The sequence below is a fragment of the Trachemys scripta genome, chromosome 9 (genome assembly GCF_013100865.1).
Source record: "Trachemys scripta elegans isolate TJP31775 chromosome 9, CAS_Tse_1.0, whole genome shotgun sequence".
NCBI classification, from domain to species: domain Eukaryota; kingdom Metazoa; phylum Chordata; order Testudines; family Emydidae; genus Trachemys; species Trachemys scripta.
In genome coordinates this window covers 90,966,867-90,991,334 of record NC_048306.1, presented here as the reverse complement: position 1 = coordinate 90,991,334, position 24,468 = coordinate 90,966,867, and the positions used below count along the sequence as shown (strand labels likewise).

Genomic DNA, 24,468 nt, shown 5'->3' with positions numbered 1-24,468 from the left:
CCTTGTCATCAGTTTTCAGAGAAAAACAAAAAACACTAACCCCAAGAACAGGACTTTGAAACAAACAGTACTGCTTCCCCCTACTAGTGACGTTGATGGATGTTTTATGTACCACATTTGACAATGACAAGAGTTTCCAGCATGAAATAGCCCTTTCAGTACTTCTTCACTACAACTGGGAATGTTGCTACTAGCTGACAAGCAAGTCAGTATATTAAGAATGATTGACATCCCTGAATATAAACATGGAGGCTTTTCATCTGTGCGATGGTGCGACTGCTACAGATACGGATATAGCTTTTGATGCTTGTTATGACGACTGTGCCACTACATTGTGTTCAGAAAAGGCCAACAATCTTTAAGACTCTCCCCTCAACCTGCTCCATTTTCTGTGTGGTTCCCATGCTTCCCTGCTTTGCTTTCTTTTCTGGTAGCAGCCAAGTGAAAACTATGAATATTATGATCCCCGAAATGCCCATGCAGAAAGTTTCATGGACTCAGATGTTACACTGCTTCTACTAGCGTGAATGGAACTGTAAAATGGGGGTGGGGGGAGATGAACAAGGGGAAGTGGCACAGAGACCCAACAGGGGTCGACAACTAGGGAATAGCAACCGGCAAAAGGAAAAGAGGAGAAAGGAGAAAAAACAGATGAGTTGAGCGTCCTACTTGTACCTGGATTTCCATTAATTGGACCAACACTAGTGTTTTTCTCCTCCTTCTTGGCCACACTTTCTTCTTTTCTCAACAAGAAAACACTAGAACGGTTACCTCGATGCCCCACTTGCTTCTCTGGAATAACAGTGATTGTTAAAAGTCCAGCATCTCCTAAGAGCCAAACTTGTTCCCAGACCTTTAATCTTATTAACGAAAAAAGCTATTCTCTCTCCATTCTGAAAGCTGAAGCAAGCCTGACATCAGACTCATATGTTCGTCAAAATGAAACCAGCACGCAGAACATTTCATAGGCTTCTGCTTATGTCAAGAAAGAATTTGTCTGGAAAATTGACCAATGTGTTCTAAAGACATGAAAGTTAGAAAAGGGAATGAAGTCATTTCCTTTCTTGAATGTTTTCTTCATTTTGTTGTTTAGTCAGTTGTTGTTTTTATCTGTCGCTCTTTTAGGAACTGAAATACTTCACCAGTTTTCGGGTAGACTAAAGGGAAAATGTGCTTATTAAAAATCTGTCAATGTATATTATGAACATTGAAGTTTATAGTGTCTTCATTGGGATCAGATTCAGAATACCTGATACAGATTTAAGAGAACACCCACATACATACTTTATTATCAATTCTTGACCATTTGCAGTCACGATATTTTAGACCTCAGCCCAACGAAGCATTCAAAGACATGCACAATTTTCAGTAGTTCCAGATACTTCAATGAGATTAGTCAGATACTTAAAATCATGCATGTTTAAATGCTTTGCTGGATTAATGCCTTAATTATGTCTTTCCTGATGGACCCTTTTCAACTAACCTTATATGCCATTTGTTGTTTTTTGCCGTCCTCATTTTTTGTCTGTGTTTCATAGGTGTCCGTTAATCTTAATTGCCCTCTCCCTGGCAGGCAAATTGGATGAGCTTATTTATCTACTCTTTTTCAAAGATGAGTTTAGATTATAAAACAGGTTTTTAAAAAGAAGAAGGAAGGAACACCACCAATGGAAGAGTGGTACCAATAATTGTGGTACCAAGCACCAATATGAGCAAATTGCCATGAGCCCAAAGGTTGCAGCTAATTTACAAGCAAATTAAATGTACATTATTCTTGTTTAATGTCAGAAATAAACACATGCAACTATAACATTTGCGTCTCCTTTTATCCTCCTGGCTAGATAAGCAGAACTTTGCTTGTGGCTTGAGCTCACGAGCAATAGCTGCAAGGATCAACTGTCTACACTTGGAGCTGGGGGTGTGAATCCCAGCTCGTGTACACATACTTATCCATCTAAGACCACAGACACCTTCTCAGGACAGTTAGCCCACCCTGTTGCTTGCATCACCTCAGACACACTCTAATTTTAGTGCAGTAGCTTGATTATTGCTAGCGTATGTTTCCTTAAGCTGGGAATTGCACCTCAAGCTCCAAATGTAGACTTACCCCTTTGGCTACAGGGGGCTGATGGCTTGTGATTGCTGTGTATTTTTATTAAACAGTTGCTGTTTTCACATCCAAGAGTAGCAATGTAATGAACTTGGAGGAAAAAAATAGCCAACCCTGGTATTTTCTGTGCTTAACATCATTGGATCATTGTACTCCTTGAATTTGGAGACAAGAACTTAATAATACACAAGAAGCACTAATGGACTCAAACAACCTCTCAGACTTTGTGGGAGAAAAGAACCACAGCCAAGCCACAAGTTTTGAGCCAGATCTTCAGTTACTGTAAACTGGCTCCAAATTTACAATAACTAGGACTTCTTGTGTGACCCTGGGCACGTCCTTCAATCTCTCTGTGCCTCAGCTCCCCATCTGTTATAGGGGATAATATCTCACAGAGGAGTTCTGAGGATCAATAAAGATTGTACCACTCTTTGAACTTTACTTATGAAAAGGCCTCTATAAGATATAAGTATTATTATTACTACTGATCTTGAATGTTACCTTTTATTTCAGCATGCTGAAACTACTGAGAACGTTGGCAAATTTAACATTCAATCATCAAATAGCAACAACATTATTTTAATAAATCAAATATGAGAATCACAATGTTGAAGTCTAACATTCCACAATCTGTCAATGCTACCAGGACCTTAATGGACCACCAGAAATGCTTACAGGACCAATACATTTTCCCAGACACTCGTTCTGGACCCAGTAAGATGGAAAAAAAAAAACTTCTGAAGTACCGTAGCATATCATACATGCAGAATTATGGTCCATTTAAGAGTAGTTACTCATCTCTTTACAATGCATAATAAAAGATGCCTGGTATGGTATGAAATCAAAAGCTCAAAGTTTGATGGTTTTTGAAAATATTCCTGTACAAAGTATTTATTTTTTGTAAGCTTCACCTTCCCTTTCAAGATCATTGTTTTTAATCGGGCCTTCTAATATGGCCGTAAGCAAGACGGCAGAAAAAGAATCAGTATTTCTTCTTGTGTCGTCTCAAATTTGATACTTTTATCCAAATGCTAATTCTTTCCATGGATAAAGATATTTTATGAGTTATGTTTCTATTTGATCTCATATCATGGGTGTAAAAAAAATTAATATTACAGTAACATGATGACCACTCATGCAGGAACCATACTGAACTCAACATGCGTCCCCTGTGCTAGCATATGAGAAACTTTTATTCCTGGCCTATTGCTTTAATCTCTACATGCTTGTTGTGGGGTTGATATACCCAATTGCAGGATGTTGGATCGAGAAAGACAAAGAACAGGGGTTACGACTCAAGTGGCAAGAGTTCCTTGGGCTGTCTCTTGTCCCGAGGGTAACAGGGCCTGGTCTCCAGGTTCAATACAATTGCCCATCTTCCGAGCAGTGCAGCCTAGTGGCCAGAGTCTATGTAGCTGCCCTTGCATTCAAGGCAGCATGACCCCAGTGGCCAAAGTCTATGTGGCTGCCCTTGAGCAGTAGAGTGTGCTCTTCGGGGTGGTGACCGCACCCACCACTGGGTGCAGAGTAGGATAGAGGGACTCAGGCCCACCCTATTCCACTACGTCCTGACCTGGGGCCCTGAGGGACTGATACTCCTGCATTCAGGCTCGGTCTCTCTGCAACAGATCCCCTCCGTGGGTCGCATCCTACCCTCACTTCCAGCATCAGTAGTCTCCCAGTATCAACTCTTCTCTGTCATCCTCGGGAGTTGACTAGGTGTATACAGGGGCCTCAGCGCAGTTGGCCCCTGCAGTCTGGGGCTCCTGCAGCTTCCTGGCAGAAGCCTGCAACACACATCTGCTCTTCTCCTCAGTCAGCCCAGACTGAGCTGAGCTGCTCCCTTTTATGCCTTGCCTCTAGTCCGAGCATACCCAGCAAGGGCAAGGGGGCATGGCCTCTTCAGCCCACAGAATGTGGTTAACCCTAGCTGGGCCAGCGTGGGATTGATACAGCCCTGTCACAATGCCTCTCATAGTTCTTAGGATATTTTGAATAGATACCACTTATCTTGTACATGCAACAAACAAAAACAAAGTGGTTAACTAAAAGCTGGCATGAATGCCTGTAAAACAGTGTGCACTCTCAGTTGCTAAACAAATCACCAGGTGCCAAGCTAATAACAAAGGTTAAGTTGATCAAGTATTGCAGAGCTCTCTGTTCTAAAAACCTTATTCAAGAGAGTCTAATAATGAGATGTTTACAACCAAGGTTTTGTACTAAATGGTGACCTTTAGAAGTACTATATGTTTCCATGGCAGGAAATGCATGTTATTTGGTCATTACATTTATAAGTTGAATTAGTCGGGCACACTCTAATTATTGAATAAGTGTTTTGTGAGCAAGAACAATAAAAGGCTTTACCATCTTGTTTTCCTTGAAATGAGCTACTAAAATTAGTGTAATCCTCAAATGAACAAGTGCAGTGGCTGTGTCATAGAAATACACTTTATTGCAGCGGCTAATTTTTTCCCTGAACATTGTATATAAAACAAAACCATCAATTTGTATAAGAAGTTAGAGGACAGTAAGAGGAACAAATACTCTTTAGATGGTATGCTCTGCATGGGTTTAAATCACCAAAACAGATCTATAATAATGGCCTATTATTTCACAAGATGATATCTGGCTGTAGAAATATTATAGAAAATAGTCAATATTTCTCTTTTGCAACTCAACAACTTTCATCTTTGAAAGAATGCCACGCTTGGATATATTCATTGTACCCATTAGATATGCAAGTTGCATCACGACCCCCTGAAAGGTTGACACACCAATTGGTGGAAGAGTATGTGCGGGGGGGAGAGAGGAGAAATGTTATACTTAAATGATCTAGCCTTAATGAAGCCTTCAAGCAATATTGGTTAAGGCACGTTGTCAATCATTTACCTTCAGTGTACTTGTTAAAAGAGCCACCATGTAGGCACCTGATGCACAAAACTCATCCTGACTAACAGGAGGTACAGTATGAGGAGGGGAAAAAATCCTTTGTCTAGCCACAAGCTAAAAACAGACACCATCTAATGCAGGAAGGGTGAAATCCTCACCCCACTGAAGTCAATGGCAAAACTCCCACCGAATTGAATAAAGGCAGGATTTCAACCAACGATATGTTTTAAGGACAAACTGCAATCCTTACTCTTGCAAGTATTTCACTGAGGCCAATGGCCCCAATTTTGCATTAAGCTATGCACAGGCTGACCCCTGTGTCCACTTAGGGTTGCCAGGTGTCCTGTTTTTGACTGGAATGCCTGGTCGAAAAGGGACCCTGGTGGCTCCTGTCAACACTGCCGACCGGGCCATTAAAAGTCTGGTCAGCAGCACAGCGGAGGCCTGGGGCTAAGGCAGGCTCCCTGCCTCCCCTGGCTCCCTGCAGCTCCTGGAAGCAGCCGCCAAGTCCCTTTGGCCCCTAGGCACATAGGCGGCCAAGGAGGCTCCATGCGCTGCCCCCGCCCTGACTGTCAGTTCCACAGCTCCCATTGGCCGGGAACTGCGACCAATCAGAACTACGGGGGTGGCGCCTGCAGGCACAAGGGCAGCAGGCGGAGCTTCCCTGGCTGCCCATATGTCTAGAGGCTGCAGGGACCCAGCGGTTGCTTCCTGGGAGTCATGGCAATCACCGCTGGGACCCTGCACCCTGAACCCAAACTCTCTCCCGAAGTCTGCACCCCCACCCCATCCCCAGCCCAGAGCCCGCTCCTGCACCCCAAACCCCTCATCCCTGACCCCACCCCAGAGCCCCCACCTCTAGCAGGAGCCCTCACACCCCCCGCACTCCAACCTCCTGCCCCAGCCCAGCTCCTGATTCTGCACCCCAAACCAGTAGCATAGCTAGGGGGGAGCGGGGCAGCGGCTGCTCCCCCACTGAGCAAAAGTGGTGCCTTGTTAATTTCCTGGCACTTTGTACTCAACCGAGGGAGCAATAAATAAAAAGGCGCCACCCGCTGCGGTGCTTTTATTTTACTCACCCGGCGGCGCTCCGGGTCTTCGGCGGCACTTCGGCGGTGGGTCCTTCAGTGCCGCCAAAGACACCCGGAGCGAGTGAAGGGCCCACCGCCGAAGACCCGGAGCTCCGCCGGGTGAGTAAAAGCTCCGCAGCGGGTGGCGCCTTTTTTTTTTTTTTTTTTTAAAAATCGCTCCCCCTGTTCCCTCCACCTGGCTACGCCACTGCCCCAAACCCTTCATCCCCAGCCCCACCCCAGACCCCGCACCCTGACCTCCTGCCCCAGCCTGGTGAAAGTGAGTGAGGGTGGGGGACAGCGAGGGAGGGGCGATGGAACAAGTGAGGGGCGGGGCCTCAGAAAAGGGGCAGGGCAGTGGAAGGGTCTCGGGGAATGGGTGGAGCAGTGGGAGGGGCATGGGTGTTCAGTTTTTTGTGATTAGAAAGTTGGCAACCCTATGTCCTCTGCAGCATTGGAACCTATAGGAGTGAGAGCTACCGACATCAGTAAGCAAGATCAGGAATTATGTTATTAAATTGGTAAAATAGTGTATTGAGGAACACAACCAGACTAGAACTCTAACTCAAGAAGTGCATTCGTTGGAGGGCACAGTTAGTTTTTAGGTTTTGAATAAGAAAATGAGTTTCAAGAACTAGCACTAGCATTGAGACATGTCTGTCATTCGAGCCCAGCCAGAGTGACAGTGGGAGCAAATCCCCGGCACATCTCTGCACCAGTCACTGATCCCCAGGGTGTAGAGGGGAACAGCACAGCCCCTCTCCTGGCATTTTGCAGTCTATGGGCAAGGATTCCTCTCTCTTACCAGAAGCACTCTGCACCAGCCCCAGGTACTTGTGCTACATGCAGTTCAGGAAGGATTTCTGCCTCAGTGAACAACACAGTTTAAAAAAAAAAAAAAAAAAGGCTCTCTAGCTTCTTTCACTCTTTGCAAGGTCATAATGAAATTGGCTTCCAGAGCCGCAGCCAGATGAGAATTGAGCCCCCCTGAGCTGCATCTCCTACGCGCACTCAAAGTTAGAAACACTCAGCACCACTTCACAATCCTAGAGCAGTTTTAGGAATATATACAGACTAATTAAGTGGTACATAAAAGAAGCACCTAACAGGGAGGCCACTCCACATACTGCATTATACTCCCTCTTAGTGCTCCTCATTACCCATGCATGCAAATATATTATCCCAAGACTCTTTCCTTCTAGGATAATTGACTCTTTCTGACAAATGAATCGGTCTTGCAGATAAATAGCCAAAGTAACCAGTTACTCATGCTGCCTCTTGTTTCCTTCTACTGGAAGGTGCAGAATTGAAAGTACCAGTACTTCTGACACAGATGCATTGAACAAAGATGACCCTCCTATTATGAGACTGGCTCTGCAAGGGGCCGATCACCCTAAACTTCCACAGGGCTTGATTTTGTTCAGTCCATATACCTATCAGCAGAGTGAGAGAGGATGCCAGGAGCCTTTTCCTTCACCCCCACATGCTTACATGGTTGTCAGGATAATGCAGAATTGCTGTCATGCAAGGGTTTTTCTATGTCTACTTAGTGTCACAGAACTTAAGGTCAGAACGGAGCATGAGGTCATCTAGTCTGATCTATCCTATGCCGCCAACACCACCAGCACACTAACCCGATGACCAAAATTAGATCAAAGTATTACAGCCCCCAGGAGACTAGACTACGATGTGGCACAGGTGGAGAATTGGAGGGCCGGAGGTGTATCAGTGCCCAAGGCCCACACAAAGGCAGGCAAATGATGAAATCAGATATACCCAGATAATCCTGACAAGTGATCCACATGCTGCAGAGGAAAGGGAAAACCCTCCTGAGGTTACTGCCAATCTGACCTGGGAGAAAATTACTTCCCGACCCCACATATGGCAATCAGTTACACTCTCAGCGCATAAGCAAGAACCCACCAGCCAAGCACCTGAGAAAGAGAATGCTTGGTGCCAACTCAAAGCCATAGCCCACTGTATCCAGGGTCCCATCTCCTGTCGTGCCGTCCTTGATGCTTCAGATGAAGATTAAAGAGAAAAAAAAAAGAATACATTCGTGGGAGGGAGGGAATCCCTTCCTGACCCCTGCAGGGGCTGGCTGAAACCCTGAATCATGAATTTTTATAAACATAAGACATAAACAGGAAGTGAGCCCCAGGGCTGCTAAGCCCTGACCCCTACCATCACAGGCAATCCTGTCACACAATCACAGTCATATAATTTGTCCAGTTCTTAAAACTAATTAAGATGTTTTCCCCCACAACTCCTATTGGGAGGATGTTCCAGAACCTCACTCTCTGATGGTTAGAAACCTTCTTCTAATTTCTAATCTGAATTTGTTCATGATAAATTTATAGCCATTTGTTCTTGTGCCAACATTGTCATTTAGCTTAAATAGCTCTTCATCCTCCCTGGTTTTAAATCACACCCCTGCCCCAGATATACTTATAGAGAACAATCATATCCCCTCTCAGCCTTCCTTTTGCTAGACTAAAAACCCACGCTCTTTCAGTCTCCTCTCATAAGAGGTGATGGCTAGGGAAATGGAGACTGTTGTGATTATTGTGATTATTGAATACAAGTGGTCCCAAGACTGATCCTTGAGGAACTCCACTAATAACCTCCCCTCCAGTCCAATAATTCACCTTTTAGCACAACTTGGTGATATGGGTCAATGAAGCTCCACACAATAGGCCATGCCAGAAAGGTCTAGATCAGAAAGATGAAGGCTCCTGGTGCTGAAACTATCACTACCCCTTCTTTGCTTAGTGAAGGTTTTCTTTCTTTCTGCACCATTAACAAAAGAATGTATTTCAATACCATATTTATGTGATAAAATGGTCAATTTACTAAGAATATAAACTTTCCCTCCAGAAGGGAAACCATAGCAACATACTGACCTATCAAATGTCTTTATTTTTATTTTATTTTTTGGCACTATTTGGTCTGTCAGAGGCTGTTAAAGGTTGTATGAGTGTTTGGGCTGGCATTTCTCTCATGAAATGAAATAAAAGTCTTGGGCTAGAGGGAAGCTGGCTAAAGTTTTATAAGGAATTGAAGTAAAAGGACTCTAGAGATATGACTCACTAAAGAATGTGACCCTGCTTCATCTTACCTTTTTTTATTTATTTTTTTTTTAGATTAAGGATTCTTCAACTTTCTCAGAAAGACTACAGTTGATCACTAGACATAACTTACAATTGAGCACTCAGTAAGTGGGATTTTGGAATTTTCACAAAAGTTTGGAGATCTCAGTCTGCAGAGGATAGAATAAAGCTGATGGTCATGGATTTAGGATAACAACATTATATGAGTGTAGCACAATGGCAGGTCAGTTATCTGGCGCTCCCCCAAAACACGTAAACTCACACTAACCTATCTCCTCCTTTACCTGACCAAAACAGACTATGTATCCTTGTCTATACTTGATCACCTAAAACCTTTGCTTGGTAATAGTTGGGACACATTTGCTTTCTGCTATGTATGCATGGTTTTCACTTCTTATGAAGAAGTGAGCAGAGCATAGTTTTTGGAAGTATATAAGAAATTTCTTTGCAATTCACCTATTGCTTAATGTTAGAATGGCATTAATAAAATATAACCAAATTTCTTAAAAAAGAAAATGTTACTTTCTATAAGTTGCATGAAAGTTATTTTTGGAAATTGTTCACATAAAGTGTCGCCAGAGACAAGCTATATCAATTTATAATGGTTGCTGTAATAATTTAAATATTGAAAAATGTCTGTGTCACAAGGTTGAACAGCCTCAGCTAACATTACATATGCACTTTCAATATCTAATTAATTGATAATACTCTGGGTGCTTGTAAGGTAAAATTCCAGTGCCTTGCTTACAAACATGTTTATTATTCTGCAAATAAATCTTCATAGCAATTAAATCCTTAGTTATTATGAAAATGCTTCCATACTGTTGTAATAACGGAGGATAATACAGTCAATGCCTCTAATCAAGAGGTTTCACAGTAGCAGCCGTGTTAGTCTGTATCCGCAAAAAGAACAGGAGTACTTGTGGCACCTTAGAGACTAACAAATTATGCTCTAATAAATTTGTTAGTCTCTAAGGTGCCACAAATACTCCTGTTCTTTTTGCTAATCCAGAGGTTATTCTTTAAATAATTGCTGGATTTATGAGTAACCATTGCTAAAGACATGTTGTTATTCAGTACACTGAGTACACAAAATCTAAAACCTTTCAAATACATGTGATTATTGTTACACTACCCTTTAAGCGATGCATGTATATAAACACCTTCCAAAACTACTGTGGAGTAACTTACAAGTGACCCACCTCTCACACAACTCTCTCTTTTTCAAGGAACTGAAAAAACGTTACAAACGTTAAGTAAGTCTCACAAGTCCCCTGAGAGATTAGTATTATTACCTCACTTTAACAGATAGTCAAAGTGAGGAAAATATTTAACAGACTTTGCATAATGCTACATAACACACAGCAGCAAATCCAGCACGCAAGATTCCTAGTGCTTTAAGCCAATAGATCATGATCCCTTAATATTTCCACAGAAATCTTTCTTATTCTCTTTGACATTTAGGGCTTCAGCCTGAAGTTCAGTCCTTACTGAGAAAAGAACTCCTATTGAGTCATTTACTATAGTACACAATTTATCATAAAAATAATCAAATATCCACTTTAACTATAAAATGCAATAATGTTTCAATCTACTTAATTCAATTCTGAGTCACTTATTCAAGAACCAGGCATTCAATATGTATTAATGTATTAGTACATTTTAATTCCTGAACTCATTTATAAACTAGAACTATTCCCTTTTATCTACCTCTTGCTCCACAGGTTGTATCAGTGGTTACTGATAACTGTTACCTGTAGAACAATTATGTTCATGATAGATGCTTGAAGTGCAAAGTTAAATTACTGGTACATATGAAAGCTCCCACAGCTATGTCTGTCCCCTTAATCAATAATTTATGCAACTGAATTTTTAAAGAAAAAAAGTACACCTTGTTCAAGGTACCAAGCACAGAAGTTTCATTTTCATTAGTTTTTGTTTGTTTGTTGCTCTTCTCCCCCGTGCCTTTGGACAGTGTAATTTTGGTCAGATTATTTATACCTTGCATTTTGAGAGGTTATTAGAAACCTTGATTATTCTTTAAACCAAAAATATCACTTAAATATTTGATATTTACATTGTAGGTAAAGAAGATGAAGTAGGTAGCATCACTAGCCCTGTTTCTGGACTCCATTCCTGGAATTTGTTAATTGCCTGAAGCACTCAATCTTCTATTTTGTTTCACCTATTGTAAGGTTTCTAGTTTTCAGTCCTTGGTATATGGCAATGAAGCAAGGAACTCCTGACATCAAAGTAGATTACTTGCATTAATCTTAGGGATTTGTAGCAAGATATAAAAAGCATATAAAATTAACATGTAAACAAACTTGATCACTTACAAAGCACAGTCAACCAATGAATTTTTTTTAAAATCCTACCCTGGCAGCCTGTGAAATCAAACGAAATCTTAATTATCTTTACTACTAGAAGGACATTTTAGAGAAACAGTCCTATCTAACTTTTGTTTGCAAATTAAAACAAAATTTACTGTCCTCCTAAAGGTGATTTACATCTTGAGACTAGCTACTTTTCTATGGACATGGAAGACGATATGGTAGTGTACTGAAGCAGGAAGGGACTGACACTAAGAAAATGGGCAAATCAAGACCTGTGAGATGAGCAAGTCCTGACCTCCCCTGGCCACAACTTACCCCCTTAAGCAGGCCTCTATCCTAAATATGCCTCCCCAACCCAAGTTGCTGGGTCCCTTCATCTCTCATGCTAGGAAGCAGCAGGGGCAGTAGACACTCAAAAAGAGAGAGGGAGCAGATGAATAGACAGAATCTTCCATAGTGCCCAAAGCAGTTCTGTGCAGAGGGTGAGATGTTGGCAAAGTTAGAGTATCTCTTCTAGCACTCATCAGGATATGCAAGGGAAAGAACTAGAGCAGGGGTTGGCAACCTTTCAGAAGTGATGTGCCGAGTCTTCATTTATTCACTCTAATTTAAGGTTTCGCATGCCAGTAATACATTTTAATGTTTTTAGGAGGTCTCTTTCTATAAGTCTATAATACATAACTAAACTATTGTTGTATGTAAAGTAAGTAAGGTTTTTAAAATGTTTAAGAAGCTTCATTTAAAATTAAATTAAAATGCAGAGCCCCCCAGACCTGCGGCCAGGACCCGGGCAGTGTGAGTGTCACTGAAAATCAGCTCGTGTGCCGCCTTCGGCACATGTGCCATAGGTTGCCTACCCCTGAACTAGAGGGATGAGAGAGTTCCAACTGAAGAGGAGAGAAGATGGAAGTCCCAGGAGCAAACAGGACGATAGGGCTACTTATGGGAGGAGAACGGTAAGAGCAAAATTTTCTTTGGTTCTAGTCCGCTGCTTAATGATATTCCAATGGCCAATGAAAAAATAATTGCATCAGAACATTAAGGTTTACAAGAAATACCAACAACATTCAGAATTCAGTTTGCCATTGTGAGGTCTTAACTCACCTTGAACTTATCATTTCTATGCAGAACAAACCTCAAAGCAATATGTGCTGCAACATTATCAGTATAATAAGATGAGCATCTAAAACAATCCCAAAATACTCCTGATCACACAACTAACAGTTTCAATATGTTGCTCTAGGACAGTGTTTCTCAAACTGTGGTCCGCGAGCTCCATTCAGGTGGTCCGTGGATAGTTCCCTCTAAGGTGCGCGCCTGGGCGGCCACACACAAGAGAATGAAGGGCCACCCACCTAATTAGTGAAGCCGCACAGGCGTGGATCCTCTAATTAGGTGCCTGGACGCTAGAGAAGATGCACATGTAAGGTGAGCTGGTGGCCTTAGGGGGAATAAGAGGTAGGTGGGAGGGGGCGGTGGGGTAAGAAGAAGGGGTGGGAGGAATTTGGGACATGCAGGACTGCAGCAACCAGAGAAAGAGGCGACTTTCCTCAGCTCCAGGGCTGCGGCTGCCGGGGAAAGACGGCCGTCCTTCCCAGCCTCAGCTCCGTGGCTGATGTGGCAGGGGAGAGAGCCTCCTCCTTCCGAGCCTCGGCTTGGGGGCTGCCACGGCAGGGAAAAGAACCCCCCCCTCCTTCCGAGCCCCAGCTTGTGGGCTGCCGCGGCGGGGGAAAGAGGGCACATCCGTCACATTGGAAAGGTAAGACTACTGATATTAAAATATGAGTTGTGTGCTTTTATTTGTAGAACAAAAGACAATTATTATTAAGGTTTTTTTTTTTTTAAATATAGCACTTTTATCCAAAGCGCTTTACAATAGTTAGCTAATGGTACAAACAACATTTGGAAAGATCATTAAGTGGTCTGCCGAGACCCTCAGCAATTTTCAAGTGGTCTGCGGGGAAAAAAAAGTTTGAGAACCACTGCACTAGTACATAAGGTTCATAAAGCAATCTAGGTTATGACCACCTAAAGCTCTGGGATGAAGCCTTTCCTCGACAACTTTGCTCCTCTGGCACAATGCAACTCTTTAAATTAAGGATAAAGTTTGTCTGTACAGGAGACAGAACTTTCTCAGGAGCAAGTACAAGACTGCAGAATGAACTCTCCCAGGAACTAAGGACCACAACCTCCCCATCTATCATTCCAAATATAAGATACATTTCTTTGATTTTGCCTTCTCTAACATATATACAAGGCAGCAAATATATTAAAAAACAAAAAAAACAAGACATTCCACTGCACACACTTCTCCCCTCTGGGGAGAGGATGAGAGAACAAACAACACGTGACAGATGTTAGACAGACCACTTACCGCAATACTGGAAGGTGAGCAGACACTACAGTTTCCCCATCTGTAAAATACCAACCTCCTTTGTAAGATCACTTTGAGATCTACTGATGAAAAGTGCTCTAAGAGATAGGCATTGTTATTATTATAGTAGTTAGTGAGGGATAAGTACCTGGAGAGGAGAGAACATCATCTGTTTTCATAAAGATTGGGTGATCTTTCATGGAAGGTGCATAAGAAAAAATTCAGGGTCCTGTGGATACTGGGAAAAACCTCTCTTCCTTTCTATAGGACTATAGGACAATCTGCCATAGGATGCCTTGGGAGCATTAAGTCAAAGATGCCTACAATGGCTCTTATTGGAAGTTTCATTTTGCCCATACTGCTTAGAATGGGAATATGCTGGAATTGATACTCTCTCTCAAAATAGAAGAGACTTCTGAAGTGTGACCATTGTATTTACTTGGAATTCAAACACAATAGCTGGGTGTGCCTGCCAATTAGCAAGACCCACTTCATGGCAACAAAGGAGGAGTATGGACTAGGAAGACTTCAGATGAACGCCTACAAATTCTTATTTGAAAAAAATCATTGTCTAACATAGCTGATTAAAGCCTTATTTTGTTTAAATTTCAAAGCACCGGACCCTTATACGCCTTGATTGGAAACTATCATGCCATGTGTTGAGCATAACCCAAATTCCTAATGTCTGAGTTGGTCCATAAAAAATCATAAAGCTGTTTTCTTCCTATTGATTAGATAAGACAATGGCAAATACTGGTAGAAATATCTGAAAGCATAAGCTAATTCTACTAGGTCAGGGCAGAGGAAACAAACCAGAAGTCATATGTCTGCATAGTTTTTCATTATCTGATTGAACAGAACTGGCACAAAGATTAGACAAATCACCACATTATTCTACTTTTGAAGCTCTCGTAGGCATCTAATCTCTAAAGGTCAAATTCTCTTTTTCCCATATAAATGCTTTCAATAAATGACCCCTATCCATCTCAAGGAGCATGTGGTTTAGTGGACAATGGGAACCCAGAAGGGAGGAGGAAAAGGAAAGGAGATTTTAAAGTGCTGAAAGATAAATAAAAAAAATGAAGGGAAAAAACCTCAAGAGGAGAAAGAATAGAAATTACCAGAAAGAAAAAGGCAAAAGAGGAAAGGAGAGTGAAGGCTGAGACATAGGAAAAAGATGAGATGGAGATGTATGCCAATCAATTAAATGGGCATGGCTCCATCTAAGAAAGGTCAGAAACCATTGACCTTGACATGGATTATCAAGTAATTTTTTCCTCAAAATATCATTGAAATGTTTGACAGTACAGTGATATGACTAGTATTTGATATGGCTCCCAGCTCATCACATACAGACAGAAGAACTGCAGCAATACATGTCCATGAAATACTTTGAAATTAGAAGCCTAGGCCAAACATTATATAAGGTAGGGCTTATGTTTGTCCTTCATTTCAAATTCCAGATATCATGGCCTCCATTTGTGCAAGAAATCAAAACAGTTTCTCCATTTTCCCATGGTGGGCTCAGACTTCAACCTTCCAACTAGAAACTCGGACCAAAAGGGCAAAACGTGGCTTATCCTTTCTCAGACCAATACCATGCTGTGCTACTTCACAGAGAATGATTCAGACCAAAAGAATGACTGGAACCCGGCAAAGGACTAAGCAGAGATGTATTCCTTTTAATGAGACATTTAATTTATTTTCTTGTACATGATACTACACGAGCTTCTGTAGGGTCTTTATGGGCCAGCAAATGGTGGTATCACATACAATGCAAATGTCAGAGCACATTACAGGTGCACAAACAGAACAGCTGGAGATGTTGTTAAAGGAGCATAAGTCAACTACACAGCCTTTTACTTTTGGAAGCTGACACTTGCCCCAGACAAGCTATTTGATAAAATGTAGCTCATCACTTAATGGATTTGATGTTAACCTGTTGCAAAGGATGTTATCGACTAGCTGAGCAGCCAGTTATTTATCTGAAATCATGCAGTGTCAGAGAGAAGTTACAAATTCAGAGTGGCACATTGCACACAGGCAGTAAAGTTTCACGTTGGCATAAAATAAATATTTCCCATAGAATGTTCTGCCCTACTGTTGTATTCTGGCAAATAAATGTTTTCTGCTGACTACATTTCAAACCCAAATGGAAGTGCGTGAATCCCATTATTCAATCCTCTTTCTGTCATCTTTAATTTGGTGTAAGGTCCTTGCCAAAATGGACAAATAATCCATTATATAAATATGGTCATTAGCCCATCCTATCGTAAGAAAACAGCTGATTTGCTTTTGCCACTATTAACATGACTTTATCTTGTTAAAATGGGCCATATTGGATGTACTGTGCTTTGGATAACACAGGTTTTCACACCAAAACCTGTGGAATTGAGTATTACTCTGTGCTGTATGCCACCAGACACCTTAATAAAAGACTGGTCAAGAAGCATCTGGAATAATATATCCTGAAAAAAAAGAAGTTAAAGTGAAATTAATCTTCTAATATAAAATCATAATCAGGTGTCTCATAACTAGGTCTGATTATATGCAAAATGCAATAAATGTACAGCAAGACAAAAGAAAATATCTCAGCCACCTATTACAGTCAAATAAACAAGTCAGATTACTTTCCTTTTCAGAAGAATAGTGCAGGTTAGTCAGGCAAAGCACTTTATTAGAAAATCCCTTCAAAAATGACAGATTAAAAATTCCATGGAGAGATGAACTGTTAGGTGAACTGTTGCTTCTGGTTTCGTGCCCAGTAAATGTTTTTTCTATTTGAACAGTCATATTACTATGCCAACCATTAGTCCACCTCCTTCTTTTGCAAAAAGCATCATTTACTGCTGCTATTATGTTTCAATCAAACACAGAAAAACTCACCCACCAACTACAGAGCTGTTTTTTGAGTCCAAACTAGACAATTCCATGTCAACAATATCCAGTAGTGTCTTATTTTATTTTTTAAAATTTCAGACATCTAAAGTACATCTATCCCAGGCTACAGACACACTGTCAGATCATGAAAAATGTAATCAACCAAAGATAGAAACAGCAATAAAAACTCCAGCATCCTTTTTCTGTACAAAACTAGCTGCTCTCCATTGCAAACTCCAAAACCCATTCCTACTCAGACTTACCCAAATGGTGGGCTTAGCCCTAAGGATCAACAGATTTGACTTATTTCCAAGCAAGGTAAGAAGGGAATTCTAAAATCACAGAGCACTTACAGAAATACTATTTCAACCTTAGCTCCTTTTCTTATATACCAAGGATATACCCACTTGCATATCCACAATCATTTCAACTGTGGCTTGATACAGGACAATAAGACTTTGTTTTCCTAGGAGGCTGTGATGGAGAATAAGCCCCAAATCAAACACTGAAGTCTCTCTGGTACCCTTGGAGTGATGGAGTCTTCCAATCCTTCTTTGGCTCCCCTCTCCCTCGCCCCAGGAAATGGCTGTAATTACATTTGTCTCATGTGGTGGGCTTTCACAAGTGCTCTCAGACAGAAGACTCAGTAAGAGGAGGAAAATTCTCTCATCTATATCTGTGCCACATACTGTAGTAGCAATTTGTAGCAACTTGTCATTTTATTATATGGATTGGAAATATAGCAGCATAGCAAGTGATCTTCCAGAATGGTAAGGTATGTATTTACCTAGATTATATACACCTCTACCCCGATATAACGCGATCCGATATAACACAAATTTGGATATAACGCGGTAAAGCAGTGCTCCGGGGCGGGGGGGCGCTACGCACTCCGGTGGATCAAAGCAAGTTCGATATAATGCGGTTTCACCTATAACGTGGTAAGATTTTTTGGCTCCCGAGGACAGCGTTATATCAAGGTAGAGGTGTACTTGCTTTACTTAGCTAAAACAAACTCTTTCCACATTTCTACAAATCTATTTTGGATAATTAGAGAGTCAAAACTACTGTTTTATCCTACTCAGCTACATTCATATATTTTTAATTTGGTGGAAGAAGCAGAACAACTTGATTCAGCTAGGACCTGGATACTTAATTGGTGTGACCTGATACAGAGTCTAGACTGATTCGATTTAGTGCTTTAGCTTTGTCTATAAGGAAAAGAATGGCATCATCTGGGTATCTCTCATTTCCTTGTCACTGCAGGATCTTGAGAATTGGTGCACCTCGGTCCCTCCTGATCTCTTCCTGTGGCACACAATAGTTAGGTGCTTGAGGGCTGTAATACTTTGGTCTAATTCCAGTTGTTGGGTTTAGTGAGTGGATGGCTGGAGAAGGGGAAACAACTAAATTTCCAGTTCACTGTCAGGTTGGAGGAGAGGGGGGAAAGTGTTGGGTGGGGCGGGGGGAATGGATTAGACCTGAACTGAGCTGGAAAATTCCACATAACTTTGGCAAATTGAAAAAGTCAGCAAAAAATGTAATTCAGATTGAATGAAATGATTTGTTTGGCCCAAAACGAACCATTCCACTTTTTTCCAGGTACTTTTTAATATGAAAGCAAAACACACACACACACACACACACGAAGATTCACAAAACAGGAACAGGAGGAAGTGTTGGTGCAATGGTTATGGCACTCACATGGGATGTGGAAGACCGAGGTTCAATTTCCACTTTGCCTGATAGAGAAAAGGGATTTGAACTTGGGGCACTCACATTGCAAGAGTGCACCCTGCCCAATGGGTTATTGGATATTTTGGTGTAAGTCTTTTGCAGCGTCTCCTGTTGAAACTGCTCTACTATTTACAAAAAAAAACTGAACAGTCACTGGAGCAGAGACTTGAACTGCGTGTCCCACTCCCCAGGTGAGAGCCCTAGTCACCAGGCTATTGTCATTCTCACTATCTCAGGCCCAATGACTATTCAGGTATTTTATACAATGTGGAACAGGTTTATAACATAAGAACATAAGAATGGCCATACTGGGTCTAACATATGTTCCATCTAGCCCAGTATCCTGTCTTCTGACAGTGGGAGGCTCCAGATGCTTCAGAGGGAAAGAACAGAACAGGACAATTATCCAGTGATCCATCCCCTATCATCCAGTCCCAGCATCTGGCAGTCAGAGATTTAGAGACACCTAGAGCATGAGGTTCTGTCCCTGACCATTCAGCAGAAGAAACTCACCCTAGTCTACCCTGTAGCCCAGGGGTGCTGGCCATCACCTACAATGAAGGAGAACCATTTCAAATCCCTTCTCCACATCAGGCAGGGGGCAAATTCAACCCTCATATTCCAGGTGAGTGACATAACCACTGGGCTGAGTGTTATAAAGTAAGTGTGCAGCACAACCACCACCGTTGTCATGCCAAATTCACAAATAGTTTTGCATAGACTGAAACTGCATTTTTTTGGTAAATAAACTATTTGTCCAAAAATTTTCACCCAGATCCAGATAGAACTTCTTATTCCTGTTGCTTAATCTACTGGTTTCATACATATTCACATACAACCAGTGCATCTAAATTTACAAAGCTCACTTGTCCTTGAATAGCAAGGTTGGCTCCTTTTTTAATAGTTCTAGTTTGGTTCCTAATGCCATTATACAAATCTCCCATCTCTGAGAAGTACCAAATAATTCAGTCAATTACTAGTAAGTTTATATAAGGAATACATTAGATTCCCCATGTTATCAGCCTCCTTAGGTCACTGCTGCATGGGATTTATGCAGTTTGCAGGCATAAGATGGTCTGTGGGGACTGCCCGTGCCATGTCCACAAATGGCTTTGCTAGCTTGGGGCACACAGAAGAAGAGGTTACTTACCTGTAACTGGAGGTTCTTCGAGATGTGTGGTCCCTATCTGTATTCCACTGAGGGAATCAGAGATTTTGAAAGCAGTAGTGGATGTTGGTCTGCGCGTATGCCCTTGGCTTGCCTCATGGTTTCATCCGAGGTGTTAAAGGACAGGACAGACTGACCCATCTCCTGTTCCTTCTCCACCACAAATTCAAGAGATCTGCAGCAGAGGGGAAGGATGGCATGAAGTGGAATACAGATAGGGACAACACATCTCAAAGAACCTCCAGTTACTGGTAAGTAACTTCCTCTTCTTCAAGTGATGGTCCCTATTGTATTCCACTGAGGGTGATTAATAAGCAGTACCTAAGTCAGAGGAGGGTGTGAGGATAAGGATGGAATGGTTTAGCGGAGGACAGCTGCGCCGAATGAGATATTCATTGCAAAGTCCTGCACCAAGGCATAATGCATAGCGAAGGTATGTACCGAACTCCACGTGACTGCTCTCTATATGTCCTGAAGCATCATATTGTGGAAGGTGGCCCTGTTTGATACCTGGGCTTTTGTGGAATGGGCCCTCACACCAGTGGATGTAGTAAACAATGATGGTATTGTCCAATATAATAAGAACATGATGGGAGTGGAGATGGATGGGAGAAATGCTTGGCATGTCTTCTGTACAGCCTAGAGTTCCAGAATGTTGATGTGCATCCTGGATTCCTGAGGGGTTCATGTTCCCTGTGTCATGTGATGTTCCATGCGTGTTCCCATCCTACAAGAGATGCGTCGGTGATGTCTGTCCTGTCTGGGGATGATGGGAGAAAGGGTTCCCCCACACAGACCTGTTGCAGATCCATCCACCACTGGAAGGAGGAGAGTTCTCAGGGGGAACTCTCAGCATAAGGTCCATGGGATGGTGCGTGAGTAAACTCTCTGGAGCCATATCTGGAGGCAGCGAAGGTGGAAACGAGCAAAGGTGGCAATGTATGTGCATGAGGTCCTGTGGTCCAAGAGAGATAGGCAAGTCCTGGCTGGGACAGAGGGACTGTTGACTACTGTGGCTAGGAGTTTTTTCAGAGTCTGCAATCTGTCCGTCTTGCTGTGACTGAATTGATAGAGGCTACTGTGAAGTGTAGAGACTGTGTGGGATCCAAAGTTGATTTTTCAACGTTGACATTGACTCCAAGGGAAGAAAGGAGTCTGAGCAATACGGAGGTTGACATCCAGGCTTCGTCTCTGAATCACGCTGCTAGGACCCCCTAAAGCCTGAGGTAGGCCGTCACATTGGAAAAAACTTTGGTGAAGACCCAGGGAGCTGTGGTGAGTCTGAATGGCAGGACCCTGGGTTGAAAATGCTGAGGACCTACTGTAAACCTCAGGGACTGGCTATGAGCCAGATGTATGTCTATGTGAAAATAAGTGTCCTGCATATTGAGAGCCGTAAACCACATGCCTTCTTCCAATGACAGGATGGTGGCTGCTAAGTACAAAACTTGGATTTGCGAATATAGCAATTAAAACGCCAGAGATCCAGGATTGGTTTCCACCCACCCTTCCTTTTGGGTATCAGGAAGTAGGGTGAATAGAACCCTGTCCCTTGATAGTCCAGAGGGACCTGCTATATTGCCCCTCTTTGTACTAAAGAGTCCACCTCTGAAATGTGGGCTTCTCCCAAGAAGTAGATGCAGAGTGGATGTTTGTTGCTGACTGAGAAGGAACGTGGGCAGGAGGTACAGATCTTAACGCCTGGGGTTTTTGGCATAGTCCAGTAGCAACCGTGGAGGGGCGGGGGAGAGGGATCACAGGGAACCAAATTCTCAAGAAAAAGACCCCCAATCTTATTCCTAAAACTAACAAACTACTATAAACTACAATATAAACAATAAAAACTGTAAAAACTAACTATATACAATTGAATATTCTAAAGTGTGTCACACACAGAGGACACTAATAGTTCCAACCTGGACCATGGGGTAATGAGAAGGAACAGGAGACACGGTCATTCCACCCTGCCCTTTATCCACAAGGCAAGCCAAGGGCGCATCCACAGGCCAATGGACACTACTCCTTTCAAAATCTCCAGCTCCGGATGCACGGTGTGCATGTGTAAACCCTCATTGGAATACAATAGGGACCATATTTGAAGAAGAATTTATCATTTCGTATTAAGAAAAGATGGAATGGTGAAGTTTTTCCTCAAGCATCGCTTCTAAAGATGATTTATCATGTATTTTAATATATGGAGATATCTCTTCCCCAAATTTATGGCAACACTCTCAATTCATGCTGGTATACACTGTAAATGTTTATCAATATTTGAAGTACCATTTATATACTGGTAATTTGCAATGAGAAGTACATTCTTATGCTCATCTTTCTGATGTAAGGATAATTGAGCATTGTGGCCTTGCTTAAAGGTACGAATCTACAGAGTTGGGGTTTTAATTTTAACTGGCCATTTTGTATAAACCTTACGGGCAGGTGGTCAGAATTCCCATATGCCACAGAGTTTAATATTCTGTGTAGAAAAAATTGTTACAAGGCTTTTGCTCAAGGCCCACTAGTCTGCATGCATGAGGTCAAGTTTGGTACTAAACTAAAGTTGCGGATAACTAAAGTGCGGGATCAGATTTACCTTACCCAATGTATGTGAACAGAAGGAAGAGGGCTCAAAGCAGCTCCACCTTCTACTATACTGCTGTGGGATCTGCAATCCCAAGCTCCCACAGCAGCCCCATAATGATTTGTAAGTCACCACTGTTAGGGTCCCCAAAGTCTATCCCAAATTTCTGCAGATGGCCATTTTTACATGTGCAGGCACTGTTCCAACAAGTATTTAGCCCAGTGTTCACAAAACCAATAGGTAAGTGCACTTCCTCAGACATCTGAAGAACCACTTGTACAGTGCATCAGGTGCTTGGGGGATGGGAAACTTGTCAAGAAATACACCCCACTTTACACAACTGGAGAGCAACAAACACAACATTTGGCTCCATCACTGCACCCTACATATTTGTATCTCTACCCTGAAATTCAGTATGTGTACCATATAAGGTTGTCTTCCCCTCCGCTGACCTCAATGACCTCCAGGACACCATGCAATAGGCCCATCAATCTTTGTACCGAAATCACAGCCCTCGTGAAAATATATAGTTTAAACGAAAACCCATGCACTGGTCAGTCAACTGAGGGAAACGGATATGAAAGGTCTGCAATAAATGAGGACAGTGGCATGTATCAACAAGCTATATTTTAGATAAGATGAATGCATCTGGTATTTTCAATAGTCTTTTTGCCCATTATAAGCATTTCATTTATTATCATCACATGTACTAACTGCTCAGTTCCAACTACTATACCTTGAAAAATTGTTCATCTTGGAGGGCCAAAGGACATGCTCTAGGGCCAAAGAATTCTTCCGGTGTTTGTTCTTTGTGAGACTGTTACACACAGCCAGAGGTCTCAGCCTTTCGAGATTGTATTTATTAATCTTGTAATAAAAGGTTAAGTATGTCAATAGGCAACAGTCCAATGGAATTCTGCAGTTATCCACATACACTGTAACGCTATTAAACCAGCATATTAATATTAATTGTACTAAAACTATGAAATTAAAATTAGAAGCTAAACTCACGAGAAATGATCGGACATCTTATTTCCCTTTTTTTATTGCCTGAAATTTTGACACTCCGCTTGTGCCGTCTTCCCGCCTCCACCCCCAAAAAAGTACTTTGCAGTACTCAATCAAGTTAACTAATTACTTATTGCTTTATATTGCATAAGTATCTGATTAAGCGCCTGGTTAAAAGTGTACTACTGTTAAGTTGAAGAGTATCAACACAGACTAGCTCCAATGTGTTTAAATGTAAATGAAAACTTTCTGAATTAAACACATGGCCTGAGGATAAAAAATGGGAAATACACCAAGTGCATCTGCCTGGTTAATTTAACCCTTCCAGTCCCTGTCAGTTCTGCCCTCTAGCCCCCCCATTTCTCTAGCCCTCACATCTACCTAGCCTCCCCACCCCATCAGCTGTGCCCTCCCCCAGCCTCATCTATGCTCCTACAGTAGATCTTTAGCCCCCTCTCCCAGGCTGGGATGGGGAGGAGAACTGCAGTAGGGTTCTCCCTGGGCGGGAGGTACAGGGGTTCTTCACCCTCCATGCCCTTCACAGGATGAGTGTTATGGCGGGGAGGGGGGGCAGCTCCTCCACTCTTTCCCCTTCCCCTCCTGTAACAACAGGCTAGACTGCTAACGGTAGCGAGAGAGAGAGAGAGAGAGAGAGGTCTACTGTTTCCTGAGGAGCTCTGATTGGTTGCAGCTTCCCAGGAGCCATGAGGGAATAGCTGACTCCAGGGGACTTTGTGGACAGATCTGGCCCTTAGCCACCCATTGAAGAAGAGTGCAGTAAATTACATATTTTGGGGACCCTTAAAAATCCAAGGCCCCTGACTGCAGCCCCTAAGAAACCTGTGTTAATCCGGCCCTGCTCCAACGCATAATACTTGAGTATCCCAGTTAACCTCTTCATGCCCACTTTACCGCTGGGACCAACCCAATGTCCACTGAAGTCAATGGGAGTCTATTGACATTAATGGGCACCAGGCTGTGTTTTAAGGTTCTGCAGGCTCCCGTGTTACATCTCTGATGGACAGCATGCTCCTCCAATACAATAAAAGTTTTCTGGAGGATGGCCAGCTACCCACACTCTCTCATTGCTGTAGAGATAGAAACTCCCGCTCCACTGCTGCCACATCTTGTTCTGGATGTGGGCACCGAACCAGCTGTCCAAGTAACAAATGATGGCCCTAATTATAAATGTATTTCTTTGTTCAGTG

At 42.3% G+C, this 24,468-nt stretch overlaps 1 protein-coding gene across 1 annotated transcript in view; it reads right to left on the bottom strand.

The window, feature by feature from the left end:
* LOC117882374 (inactive N-acetylated-alpha-linked acidic dipeptidase-like protein 2) overlaps positions 1–24,468 on the bottom strand; it is a gene marked incomplete in the record, with an annotated part of 726,064 nt that overhangs the window by 380,351 nt on the left and 321,245 nt on the right.